The sequence below is a fragment of the Gossypium hirsutum genome, chromosome A11 (assembly GCF_007990345.1).
Source record: "Gossypium hirsutum isolate 1008001.06 chromosome A11, Gossypium_hirsutum_v2.1, whole genome shotgun sequence".
NCBI lineage: Eukaryota > Viridiplantae > Streptophyta > Magnoliopsida > Malvales > Malvaceae > Gossypium > Gossypium hirsutum.
In genome coordinates this window covers 82,700,997-82,715,407 of record NC_053434.1, presented here as the reverse complement: position 1 = coordinate 82,715,407, position 14,411 = coordinate 82,700,997, and the positions used below count along the sequence as shown (strand labels likewise).

The 14,411-nt window shown below is 37.3% G+C and overlaps 2 non-coding genes across 2 annotated transcripts; both read left to right on the top strand.

Annotated features, from left to right (window-relative positions):
- The first annotated feature begins 24 nt into the window (after positions 1-24).
- LOC121210644 (small nucleolar RNA R71) lies at positions 25-131 on the top strand. Its single transcript, XR_005905758.1, has one exon. It is a non-coding gene; the product is annotated as a small nucleolar RNA R71 (small nucleolar RNA).
- Positions 132-11,246: 11,115 nt separating this feature from the next.
- On the top strand, positions 11,247-11,353 carry LOC121210677 (small nucleolar RNA R71). The gene has a single exon (XR_005905791.1). It is a non-coding gene; the product is annotated as a small nucleolar RNA R71 (small nucleolar RNA).
- Positions 11,354-14,411: the final 3,058 nt, after the last annotated feature.

Here is a 14,411-nt window from a genome sequence, read left to right as displayed (position 1 = left end):
GTTTGAACCTGAAGCCAAAGTAGTAACCCATGGTGAGGGCACCTTCTCAGTAAGTCCTTGTATCTCTCCCATGCATCTTAAAGAGTTTCTAATTCCATCTACACAAACGAAGAGATATCATTACGTAATTTGGCCGTTTCAGCTGGCGAGAAATATTTTAATAGAAAATTTTCAGTCATTTGTTCCCAAGTAGTGATTGACCCTCGTGATAATGAGTTCAACCACTGTTTAGCTTTGTTCTTAAACGAAAAAAGGGAATAACCGAAGACGAAAATGTATCGCATAGTTCTAAGAAGTTGGCTAAATTAGCGTTGGGATCCTCATCCTGCAAACCATCAAAATGAACAAATTGCTGTATCATTTGAATAGTGTTAGGTTTTAGTTCAAAAGTATTTGCAGCTACAACAGGTCTAACAATGCTCATTCAGTTCCTATTAAAGAAGGTTTAGCATAATCATACATAGTTCATGGAGTAGGATTTTCATTAGCCGCAATTGCAGGAGGTAGCTGATTGTCTTTGTTTTCAGCCATCTCTTCGGTTGGGGGTTGAGTATCGTCTTCTTGCTCGTTCTCTGTGTATCTTATGCTTCACCTTATTTCTCTTTGGTTTCTATGAATTGTGCGATCGATTTCTTCATCAAAAAGTAGTGGTCGTGACAGGTTTCTTCTAGTCATAAACTATAAAAAAACCTGGCAGAAGAAAGAAAAATAAAATTAGTAAATTAGAATAAAATTAAAAATAAAATTGGATTGCAAGAAAATTAAATGGCTAAAGTAATAAAAATTGTGTTCCTAATATTTTAGTTCCCCGACAATGGCGCCAAAAACTTGATCGCGTGATTTCATGATAAGTTTTAAAAAATTATAATTAATCGTTCTTGAAACTAACTATTATCACGATGTAGGCAAGTGTACCTATCAAACAGTAGTATAGTTTTAGCAAGACCGGATTGTCGAACCCAAGGGAACTAAAAGTACTAGTAATGACTGTCTTTTTATTATCTAGCATAAATAAAGAGGTTTTTGTTTTAGCTAACTAATTATCTAAACTAAGAACTCACAGAGAATGGAATTGGGGAATTACTTTTGGGAAAATCGATTGAATTAAGACAATACCTAAGGAAAAATCCACCTAGACTGTACTTGTTATTCTGGCTCCGAATCAAGCGATTTATTCATTTAACTTGTTCCGTAGAGATCCCTAAGTTATGTTATTATCCCTATTCAGGACTAATAACGTCTAATCCCTAGATTGAATAATTGAGACCTTTCTCTAATTAACACACTAGGGTTGCATTAACTCGATCTATGGTCCCTTTATTAGGTCTCACCCTAATCCGGCAAAATCTTGTCACCCTATGTCTAGGCGCGTAATCAACTCCGCTTAATTATGACAAATGTACTCTTAGACAGGGTCTATTCCTCCTCTGAATAAGAGCTTATCTTGAATCAGTATCCTGGGATATCAAAATAAGAATTAAGAACACATAATTAAGAACAAGTTAAATATTTATCATACAATTCAGAGAATAATAACAAGATTCGTCTTAGGTTTCATTCCCCTTAGGTATTTAGGGGTTTTAGTTCATAACTAAATAAGAAAACATCTGAGAATAATAAAGAATAGAAAATATAAAGAAAACCCAAAACTCTTAAAGGGGAAATTGAGGAGAGATCTTTAGTCTTGATGGTGAATCCAGCTTCTGAGATGGATCAATCGGCTTCCTTGGAGTAATTCCTTACTCCCTATTCTGTGCCCCCCTTTTCTTCCTCCTATAGGGTGTATTTATAGGCTTTGGAATGCCTAAGAGCCCTCAAAATTAGCCTTTTTTGAATTGGACTCAACTTGGGCTCGACAGGGACACGCCTGTGTAACATGCCCGTGTGTGATTACTTCAGGCAGTGCTCGAGCCTGCCAAATTGACACGGCCGTGTGATCTGCCCGTGTGAGGAGGTCCTGGCCATGTTGATTTCATACTTTGGCCCATTTTCTCCAGTTTTGGCCCGTTTCTCGTTCCTTTCACTCTCCTATGCTCTCGTAAGTATAAAACATGAAATTAAAGCATTAGGAGCATCGAATTCACCAATTCTAATAGGAAATCATCCATAAAATGTGTTAAACATGGGGTAAAAATATGTATAAATTACGGTTTATCAATTTTTAGTGTTGAAGATGAATCTGGCTTCTGAGATGGATCAATCGGCTTCCTTGGAGTAATTCCTTACTCCCTATTCTGTGTGTCCCCTTTCTTCCTCCTCTAGGGTGTATTTATAGGCTTTAGAATGCCTAAGAGCCCTCAAAAGTGGCTTTTTTTTAATTGGACTCAACTTGGGCTCGACAGGAACACGCCAGTGTGACACGCCCGTGTGCGATTATTTCAGGCCGTGTTCAAGCCTGTTAGAATGGAACGGGGATGTGTTCTACTCGTGTGAGTCGTGCTTCGATCCTGCCAAATTGATACGGCCGTGTGGGCTGCCCGTGTGAGGAGGTCTAGGCCGTGTTGATTTCGTTCTTTGGCCCATTTTCTCCGTTTTTGGACGATTTTTGGTTCCTTTTGCTCTCCTATGCTCTCCTAAGTATAAAACATGAAATTAAAGTATTAGGAGCATCGAATTCACCAATTCTAATGAGAAATCATCCATAAAATGCGTTTAACATAGGGTAAAAAATGTATAAATTACGGTTTATCAAATACCCCCACACTTAAGCATTTGCTTGTCCTCAAGCAAAATTCTCAACTCATAATCAAAATAAATTCTTCTCAATTTATAATTCCTATCGATAATATCTCAAAATATTCCATAGGTAATCATACATTGAGAATTCAACTAAAAGAACATAAAAGTTTCAAACATTCCAAGTTGAGTATTTAATCATGCAAACATATGTGTCTCCCCTCATCTAAGTAATTACCATTGATTCAAAATATCATAGAGTTTCACATCCTCACTACAGATTCACTGAAATCACTCGAGGTGTTTAAGGACAATAAATGAAGCACTCAATAGTCAATAATGAAAAGTCATTACTGTGATAACCCAAATTAGGGCCGAATCGAAATAGTGGTTTCAGGACCACAAAATCCGAGATAAAAATAATTATTTTGAGGTCTATGATATGATTGCATGATTGTGTGAAAATTTCGTGAAGAAATTTTATGCATAAAATGTTTAATTTGAAGTTAGGGACTAAATTGAATAAGTTGCAAAACTTGCATTCCAGAAGTTTCTAGCATGAAATTTCTTTGAAATATTAATTAGGAGGTCTTAAATAGCAATTTTACCAATTTCTAAGTTTATGGACAAAAATTGGACATGGATGGAATTTTTGAAAGTTTAGTAAGGAAGGGTATTTTGGTCATTTGGATATTAAATGAAATAATATGGGAAAAATAACACAAAAATGATCATCTTCTCCATAAGTTTCTGCTGAATCTTGCTCTCCACCATAGCTAGGGTTTCAACACTTTTAAGCTTTGATTGTAAGTGATTTCTATGCCCCTTTTTAATGTTCTTTACATTTTTGAAATCCTTGTAGCTCGGTTTACCTATTTCTACCAATATTTTGAGCTAGGGTTTATATTTAAAATTTTACCCATGGATGATATGTATGAATTTTGATGTTTTATGGTAGAATATGAAGTTTGAGATTGTGTTAAACAACTTTTGCTAAGTGATTTTTCGTAAAAACGAGTAAAATGACATAATCGGTAAAAATACCTAATATTCATAAGTACATGTTAGAGTGTGAATTTGATGTTTCTATAGAAGGGAAAACTGATCAGCATGTCATAAAACATAAGAAAATAGGATGAGGTTTAATTTGCGAGCCTTGGGGCAAAAGTGTAAATATGTAAAAGTTTAGGGGCAAAATGGTAATTTTGCCAAAGTTCGTACTAGGGGCTATTTTGATGAATGTGTGTATTAAATAAATAAATTTGGTATTATAGACCAAGAGAAAAGAGATTCGAGTCGAGATTAGGGGAAAAATAAAGTTTGCGAGGAATAGGCTCGACTATTCTCATTTTGTATCGAGGTAAGTTCATATGTAAATTTTGTAATATAATCGTCATTTTAAATCATTTAATGTTATTTTTATGATATTATGATTGTTATCATGCAATTCTATGCTTTGTGGTCATTGTTGGACAACATGCAAAAATTTTATGAATTATGTGAAAAATGTGATAGATTACCGAAGTATGGTCATTGGTATTCCAAGGAGAATGGTAAAGAAGTACGAATAAGAAAATTCCCGTTGAACCTTAGGAATAGATTTAGATATTTGGGCATTTGAACTCGTTGAGTTGAGTTCGAGTTCACTTATGGATGCGAACATCCGAGCTCGTTGAGTTGAGTCCGAGTTTGCTTATGGGCGGGTTACATGGTAGCTTGGCTACATATGTGGCACTTATGTGCAAGCTTTCCATGTATCCGAGTTATATTTTGATGTGTTCAACGGGAAAAATTCTAGTGAAATGGAAGAATACTCAAGATGCAAGTGACGTATTGGTAAGTGTTGTGGAATGGGCACTTTGGAAAGGTATGTACTTAACCCTCAGGTTGAGACTTGATATGACAACAATAATATGGTAAGATGATGAATGATGAATAGAAATGTGATACATGTTTCGATGATATTATGCTAATGTTGGTTGGTATAATTGCTTTTTTAAGTTATTTGTTATTTGCATGTGGACTTACTAGGCATCTATGCTTACTCCCTCCTTTTCATTCTTTGTAGTTTTGACAAGTCAATTTGGAGATCGGGACGGTCGGAGGCACGCTCACACTATCACTGGACAATCACAGTATAATGACTTGAAATTTTTGGAAATATGGCATGTATAGCATTCCAATCATTTTGTGTGTATAATCTTACGATATGGCCATGAATGGAATGGAAATAGTTGAGAATGATTAGCTATTGGAATGACTAATCAAGTTTATATAAGATAACATGTATGCTTTATGTCTTAACTAAACCATGAAAATCCTTGGAAAGGTAAAATTTGCCACAAAACAGAATTAGACAGCAGTAGTGACATGAATTTGAAAAATCACTAAAAATAGTAGAAATGGAATTAAATGATGAATAAGTTATGGAATCGAAGCTTGGTGAGTCTATTTTCATATGGAAGAAACAAAACAGGTAAATAAGTTATATTCTATGAGATATTTAAGTTTTGGTGGAACAGAGTCAAAGTGATCTTTGAATCCCCTGTTCTGAATTTAAAAATTCACCATAAATTGTAAGAAAACAATTAGGAGTTTTAAATTACATGTATGAAATCCTTTTTGAGTCTAGTTTTATGAGAAACAAACAGTATAGTCATGGAAACTTTGTACAGGGTGATATCTGATTCATAATACACAGAGGTCAGAGTAACCAAACCTTGAAAAAGAGGAGATTTTAACTAATAAACTGTACTAATTGGCTCGACTAAAAATTCTATCAAAAAATTAGTACGTATATATGAGTCTAGTTTTAAGGAAAATTTACAGAATTGTTTAAGCTGTTTAATTAATGAATTAAGTCCGTTAACACCTCATGCTCGACTCCGGTGACGGTCTCGGGTACGGGGGCGTTACAATTACCATAGGCTTGCATGAAAATCAAATCTACACCACTATAAATTGAGATGAAACATCAATCAAAAGGTCTTTAGAAGGTTGTAACGAGGCTTGGTTAGGGGGTGTGGTCACAAGCTGAAAGAAAGGGTTAGAATTGAGATTGAATTGAAAAATTTCCTAACTAGAAAAAACGTTAATCATCACTTGCGTACAACAGGGCTTCTTCTCAGAATATGGAATTACTAATGTGCATACATTTTTTTAAGAAAAAGTTAAATAACATAGACTAACTATTAAGAACAAGATATAGCTAAGCAATTTCTTCAACTCAAATCTCGACAAAAATAGGGATTAATTTAGGGGATTTTAACAATAATGGGTTAAGGGTTAATATTAAGGGTAATACAAGAAATGGCTTGTTAGGCTCAAGGGAGTTTACTAGGGTTAATCATGGAGGTAGGTTTTTCATTGCATGAATGGGTTAATCCTAAGTGCCTTAATCATTTTGACATATCAAATCAAATGGTGTGGTCTTGACATGCATAATCAAGCAAGTTCTAGAATAACGGTTCGATATTGACACACTCAAAGCAATAATAAAAGTGAGCATGAAAGAATTAATAGATGCTCAAAAGGCTCAAAAATCTCACAAAAATTATGGCTTTTTGATGTTTAAAACTTGTGAATTCTAACTCAAAGTAATACCTAACTTTGGGGAAACAACCTAAGATTTTAAATTCTTAAAAATCAACTTATCATGCTTGATTCTCTAATGTCTTAAAGTTTAAACAATCAATGCATAAATCCTTATGTTTTAATTCAAGATATATCAATCAAAATCATAAATCAATCACAATTTATCCAAAATACGATATGAGAACTTTCCAAGAGAACAAGGCAGTCATTCAGGGATTTTTCTGATAATGAAATAAATACCCCCCACACTTAAGATGTACATTGCCCTTAATGTACAAAGATAGATATTAGAATATAAAAATAAGATAGGGATAGAAGTGAAACTTCCTGTATGATGAATTCCTCGAACTGGAGCTTTGGAGAGTACTTGGTACGAGAGTGGAGGAGGATACTCTGGCAGTGGTAGAGGTTCATTAGTCCATAAGTCCTGTGCCAAACGAATATTATATCTAGTGGTAGCTATGGTCGTGGTCGATTAGGACATGGCAGTCATGGAGAACCTTTCCTGGAGGAGTTTTTAGTTCCTATGCGATGATGAGCATAAGAGCTCTATATAACTGTGATAAAATCAGGAACTTTTTAAGGGATATTAGGAAGAATAATTACTCATAAAGAAATAACCAAAATTGATAATTAAAAATAAAATTCTAAAATCTAATAAAAATAAAAATAAAAAGTAGTTATAATAAAAATTAAAAACATAAAATAATAAAATAAATGTTTTTAAACATCTTCTCCGCTGGATTGTGCGCGAGGTGGGACTAGCGATGAGATGTGGAGGTGCTGACAAATCTGCTGTAGAGTAGCATCAATGTTGTCAAATCGTTAAAAACACTGCTGCTCGAATCGAGTGAGGCGTTCAGAGATGTCAGGATATGAAGCTGTCGCATGAGGTGGACGAGAGGGTGGTGGTGGCTGAGTTAGTGGGTCCTCGTGCTGTAGAGGGACATCATCAGGAATGTCCTCCTAGGCCTCCTCCTCGGTAGATTGGGCGAGATGATATTGTTGAAGGTAGGTTCCTCGGTGCTATTCGATTATCCTCATGCTAAGCATGCTCGAGATGCCTTGTGGAGACATCTATAAAATAAGGCCTAAGGATGATTCTTGGGCCGCGGTGTCAAGGAGCCCGAAGTGTCGAGCCAACCAAGTCATGTAGGGGCCGATGGAGATGACCCCCTTCCTATGCCACTCTATCTAGTGCTGAATCACGAGGGCGATGAAGTAGTCAAGGTCGATGACGTGCCCGTGCGACATACACCATAAAAAGTAGGCGTCGTGAGTGTTGATGACGCTAGTGCTCTCTCGTCTTCCTGTAATCGTGTGAGCCGAAATGGCGTGTAGGTACCTCAGGGATGGTGGGAGAACTGATGCCTTGGAGCGGTTAGGATTGTAGGAGGCCATGCCAAGGGCCAAAGTGTGCCAGCACTTCGAAGGATAGAAGTGTATGTGGCGAGTGAGAGCATGTAGTTCATTCTCCTCCTTGAACTCCTCCATATATAAGCCCAGCGCCATGTCGAACTCTGGGATGCTGAGCTGGTGGATTAATCCACCTAGGTGAAATTGGACCATGCCGGGATCATCGTAGTTCGTCATTACAGTTTAGAGATGGAACGTTGAGTATAGTTCTGTTGTGAGCTCGAGGTATGTTGGCTCAATGATCCCAAAGAATAGCTCCTAAAGGTCGGTGGTTAGAAGGGCCTGAATCACATCAGCCAACTGAACTTGTTCTACGGCAGCCCAGTTGATGCAGCGGCCCGTAATTAAAGGTCAGGCCCGAAGTATTTGGAAAAGTTCTTCTTGGGGCCCACAGGGGAACTTCAGGAGAGGGTGACGAATTTTCGCGGTTGGACCCGCAGAAGATGACGCTCCCTTCTATTTCTTGGAAGCTGGTACGTCCGTTTTCTTTCCTCGTGAAGACAACATGGTACCTGTAATCAAAACCATTAATTCATCTTAAGGAATGATCAAAGTAAAATGAAGACAAATTGTAACTAACTATCATAATTTCAGCAACTACTAAGACTAACAAGTTAATCAAAGCAATCAATTGTATGGCATAAAAATGGCAACGAATTTCATGGAATGCAACATGTGCGACGGATGAAAAATGTAATCCCTAAATGCATGAGTATGTCTCTTGTTCTAATCATGAATATTTACTTCTAACTAATCAAATAAAGTAGAGAAATCATATAAATAGTAAGAATTTGAACATGAAAAAGATAATAACTTGTGCTATGAATAAAATGTGAGTGACAAAAAAATGAAAATAATCATGAAAAATGCATAGTACTATGATAACTAACATGAAAAATGAGTGCAATTAAAGGGGAAAAAAGTAAACAAATGCTAGAAAAAGGAGAATGAGCGGCAAAAATAGAGTTGGATGCGGCGCACGGGCGTGGCGGAGAGGTCGTGTGGACTTGCAGTGGCTAGGGTTAGGGTTTTTGGGTGGGGAAGACAATGAATAGTGCAGGGATTTTATAGATTTTGGGGCTCACGGCCAGGTAACACGCCTGTGTTCCCCAATTTTAGCCCGTGTGATTCGCGAATTTTAAATTTGGGCGCGTCTGACATTTAGTACACGTTTGTGTTCCTTGGGTGTGTGGGTGCACACAGCCGTGTTGCATGGTCGTGTCTGGCATTGTTTGCTTCTCCCACGCCCGTCTCAATCTAATAGGTTCCACCATGGGTGCTAGACAAGGGCATGTCTCACAGCCGTGCTGTTTTAACAGGTTTGCCCACGGTTCTTCCACACAGGACCATGGCCATGTCGTACATCCGTGGCATTTTATCGTAGCCCATGTTTGGGGAAATCTTTACCCTGTTTTCATACAGCCCTAAGCACGCCCGTGTGATTCGTCGTGTCTCTATGGAAAACCTGTATTCAAGAGCTCCATTAGTAAGTTAGGTGTTGAAGACTAAATTTTAAAGAAGTTAATACAGTTAGTGCTCCGGTTACCTCCCGAGAAGTGCTTATTTATAGTCTAAGCTCGACTTACCTCTCTGGTGAGTGATCATGGTGGTTTGAGGAGTTTATACTCCTCATTCCTTCTATCAATCTCATCAAAATAAGGTTTTAAACGGGTGTTGTTTACCCTAAAAGTACCGAACTTGGGGTGACTTACCTCAACAATACCGAATGGAAAAATACTAAGTACAGTAAGAGGGATTTCTTCATCCGGTCTGGCAATGACAATGTGAGGATCTGCGGCATCTAATAAGACTTTATCGCCAACCTTAAGTTGATTTGGTAAGGTATTGAGCTCGTCCAAGTGTAGTTTTGGTTTATCGTGTGTTCTTGGTTTATGCATCCGCCATTCATCTAGCTCCTCGATTTGTAGCCCTTGTTCTTCATGAATAGGTCCTCTACTGTTGTTTGAGAATGGCTTATGTACTTCCTTCAGACTCATTTCCTGCAAAGTAGGTTGTACCATATTGTCAGTTTTAGTAGAATAGGTTAAACGATCACCTTCAATTTCTGATAGGTTGCCAGAATTACGAGCTTGAAGGGTGATTGTTTTGTCTCCCACACGGAGTGTGAGTTCACCTGTGCCAACATTAATAATTGTTTTAGCAGTTGCTAAAAAGGGCCTTCCTAGAATTAAAGGAGTGTTGCTATCCTCTTCTATGTCTAGAACAATGAAGTCGACGGGAAATATAAATTTATCGATTTTAACTAGCACATCTTCAATAATACCCCTAGGGAATCTTATAGTTTTATCTGCTAATTGAATGCTCATCCTAGTCTGTTTGGGTTTCCTGAGACCTAGTTGCTTAAACATTTTGTAAGGCATGAAGTTGATACTAGCCCCTAAATCAGCTAATGCGTTATTAACATCTAAACTACCAATTAAGCAAGGAATCGTAAAACTCCCTGGATCTTTTAGTTTGTTGGGTAGTTTATTTTGGAGAATAGCTGAGGAAACTGCGTTTAGCTCTACATGCGACGCCTCGTCCAACTTCTGCTTATTTTCTAAAAGCTCCTTTAAAAATTTCATTGCGTTTGGGATCTGCGATAGAGCTTCAATAAACGGTAGCTTAATGTGTAATTTTTTTAAGAGTTTAAGGAATTTACCAAATTGTTAATCTGAGCGGTCTTTCTTTGTCGCGTTGGGGTATGGCACACGAGGTTTATATTTGACATTCACTGATTTGTTTTTATTATGACCTACCTCACCTTGACCTTTGCTTACCACAGTTTCTTGCCTCAGTTCTGGTTCAGGCTCAACGACTCATTCGTCATCTTGAATATTAATCGCGTTGAGCTGTTCCCTTGGGTTGGGTTCAGTATTACTTGGCAAGCTACCTTGTGCTCATTCAAAGATTAGTTTGGAAAGCTGGCCTATCTGAGTTTCAAGCCCTTGGATTAATGCTTGTTGATTTTTAAGTGCCGTTCTAGTGTTCTGAAAATGGGTTTCTGATACCAAGATAAACTTTGTGAGCATCTCTTGGTTTCTTTTCCTGTTGATAGGGTAGCTGTTGGTAGCCTAGAGGTGGTCGCTGATTTCCTTGGCCTCCCTATGAGAAATTTAGGTGGTTCCTCCAATCTGCATTATAAGTGTTACTATATGGATTATTTTGAGGTCGAGAATTATTACCCTTGTAATTTAATTACTCGTTATCCATGTTGTGGCCATAAGGCTGGTATTCCGAATGGCTTGTTCCACCTCCACTTACTTCACACTGCATTACTGGGTGAACCTGTGAAGAACTAAGAAAACCATCAATTTTCTTATTCAAGAGTTCTACCTGATTAGAGAGCATGGTAACCAAATCGACGTTATAAACACTGGCTATTTTCGTTGGCTTTGTCCACTTGCCACTGATAGTTATTCAATGACATCTCCTCTATGAACTCATAAGCATCTTTAGGTGTTTTATTATTGATGGTTCCGCCAGCAGCTGCGTCAACCATTTACTGAGTGGAAGGATTCAGACCATTATGGAATGTTTGAACCTGAAGCCAAAGCGGGAACCCATGGTGAGGGCACCTTCTCAAAAGGTCCTTGTATCTCTCCTATGCATCGTAGAGTGTTTCTAAATCCATTTGCACAAAAGAAGAGATATCATTACGTAATTTAACTGTTTTAGCCGACGAAAAATATTTTAGTACAAATTTTTCGGTCATTTGTTCCCAAGTAGTAATTGACCCTCGTAGTAATGAGTTCAACCACTGTTTAGCTTTGTTCCTTAATGAGAAAGGGAATAACCAAAGACAAATGGTATCGTCAGAAACGCCATTAATTTTAAATGTGTCGCATACTTCCAAAAAGTTTGCTAAGTGAGCATTGGGATCTTCATCCTGCAAACCATCAAACTGAACAAATTGTTGTATCATTTGAATTGTGTTAGATTTCAGTTTAAAAGTATTTGCAGCTATAGCAGGTCTAACTATGCTTGATTTAGTTCCTGTTAAAGATGGTTTAGCATAATCATAGATAGTGCATGGAGTAGGATTTTGATTAGCCGCAATTGTAGGAGGTAGCTGATTGTCTTGGTTTTCAACCATCTTTTCAGTTGAGGATTGAGTATCATCTTCTTGCTCGTTCTCTGTGTATCTTAGGCTTCACCTTATTTCTTTTTGGTTTCTGATAACTGTGCGATCGATTTCTTCATCAAAAAGTAGTGGTCCTGACGGGTTTCTTCTAGTCATAAACTATAAAAACCTGCTAGAAGAAAGAAAAAGAAAATTAGTAAATTAGAATAAAATTAAAAATAAAATTAGATTGCAAGAAAAATAAATAGCTAAAGTAATAAAAATTGAGCGTTCCTAATATTTTAGCTCCCCGGCAACGGCGCCAAAAACTTGATCCCGTGATTTCGTGATAGGTTTTAAATATTTATAATTAATCGTTCTTGAAACTAACTATTATCACGATGTAGGCAAGTGTACCTATCGAACAGTAGTAAAGTTTTAGCAAGACTGGATTGTCGAACCCAAAGGAACTAAAAGTACTAGTAATGACTGTCTTTTTATTATCTAGCCTAGGAATAAAGAGGTTTTGTTTTAACTAACTAATTATCTAAACTAAGAACTTACAGAGAATAGATTTGGGGAATTGCTTTTGGGAAAATCGATTGAATTAAGACAGTACCTAAGGAAAAATCCACCTAGACTGCACTTGTTATTCTGGCTCCGAATCGGACGATTTATTCATTTAACTTGTTCCGTAGAGATCCCTAAGTTATGTTATTATCCCTATTCAAGACTAATAATGTCTGATCCCTAGATTGAATAATTGAGACCTTTCTCTAATTAACACCCTAGGGTTGCATTAACTTGATCTATGGATCCCCTTATTAGGTTTCACCCTAATTCGGCAAAATCTTGTCACCCTATGTCTAGGCGCGTAATCAACTTCGCTTAATTATGACAAATGTATTCTTAGACAAGGTCTATTCCTCCTTTGAATAAGAGCTTATCTTGAATCAGTATCCTAGGAAATCAAAACAAGAATTAAGAACACATAATTAAGAAATAGTTAAATGTTTATCATACAATTCAGAAAATAATAACAAGATTCGTCTTAGGTTTCATTCCCCTTAGGTATTTAGGGGATTTAATTCATAACTAAATAAGAAAACATCTCAGAATAATAAAGAATACAAAACATAAAGAAAACCCAAAACTCCTGAAGGGGAAATTAAGGAGAGATCTTCTGTCTTGATGATGAATTCGACTTCTGAGATGGATCAATCGGCTTCCTTGGAGTAATTCCTTACTCCCTATTCTCTGTGTCCCCCTTTCTTCCTCCTCTAGGGTGTATTTATAGGCTTTAGAATGCCTAAGAGCCCTCAAAAGTGGCCTTTTCGAAATTGGACTCAACTTGGGCTCGGCAGGAGCACACCCGTGTGACACGCCTATGTGCAATTATTTCAAGCTGTGTTCGAGCCTGTTAGAATGGCACGGGCGTGTGTTCTACCCTTGTGAGTCATGCTTGGATTCTGGCAAATTGACACGGCCGTGTGGGGTACCTGTGTGAGGAAGTCCAGGCCGTGTTGATTTCGTACTTTGGCCCATTTTCTCTGTTTCTGGCCTGTTTCTCATTTCATTCGCTCTCCTATGCTCTCCTAAGTATAAAACATGAAATTAAGGCATAGGAGCATCGAATTCACCAATTCTAATGGAAAATCATCCATAAAATGCGTTTAACATGGGGTAAAAATATGTATAAATTACGGTTTATCAATAATTATAATACAAAATAATAATATAACTGTAACACCCAAACCTGGCCTAGCCGTTACGACTGAATCTGACATGCCACATTGAAGCGCCTTCTAGAACTTGAACTTGTTGGTGAAAAACCGTTTTTAAGTTGAAACCCATTTAGTTTGTATTATGACTGAACCTAACTTATCAAAACATTTGTTATCATTGACTTCTTAATTCAATTAAAAACCGTGAAATTTTCTCCATTTGAAAACCTTAAGGTTAAAATTTCATATTTTTCTTTGAAACCGTTATTATTTCGAAAACTTGGTATTGCTACACTAGCAGTTTAAAAAAACGAAATCAAAAGCCTAATAAAAGTTAAAAATCCCTCAAATGGCCTTGTTACATAATTAAACCCAAATATAAAATCTTAAAATAAATTAAGTCAAAATCAAATCATCTTCGATCGTGTGGCCACCTCTAAGTCCCTCGCGGATCCAAATTGTCTAAAGTTGAGAATTACCTGCACAGTTAAATGAAAGGGTGAGTTTACGAAAACTCAGTGTGTAATCCCTTATCATCCAAACAGTAAGCATTGCATACAGTAACGGTCTGGGCCTGAGCCCTATTCAGTAACAATATAGTCTGGGCCTTAGCCCTATACAGTGACAGTGTGGGCCAAAGCCCAAAAACTGTAATAGTACAGTGCAGGTATGCAACCCATCCCAAACCAACCAACACACCACTAGTACCAACCAACACACCATGTGGGGATTAAATCGACCCACCCAGCCAATACATCAATATCCCAGCGAAGCTACTAACAGTAACGCAACAATGCTGCTAATAACAGTAAATGTGGCAAAGCCACTAGAGCAGTAATTACGTGGTAGAGCCACTAATACAGTACTTCCTCTAGATCAGGAACCCAACCCCATGAAGTTTGTCGTGTCATAAATATTACATGTATGCAGTATTCCAT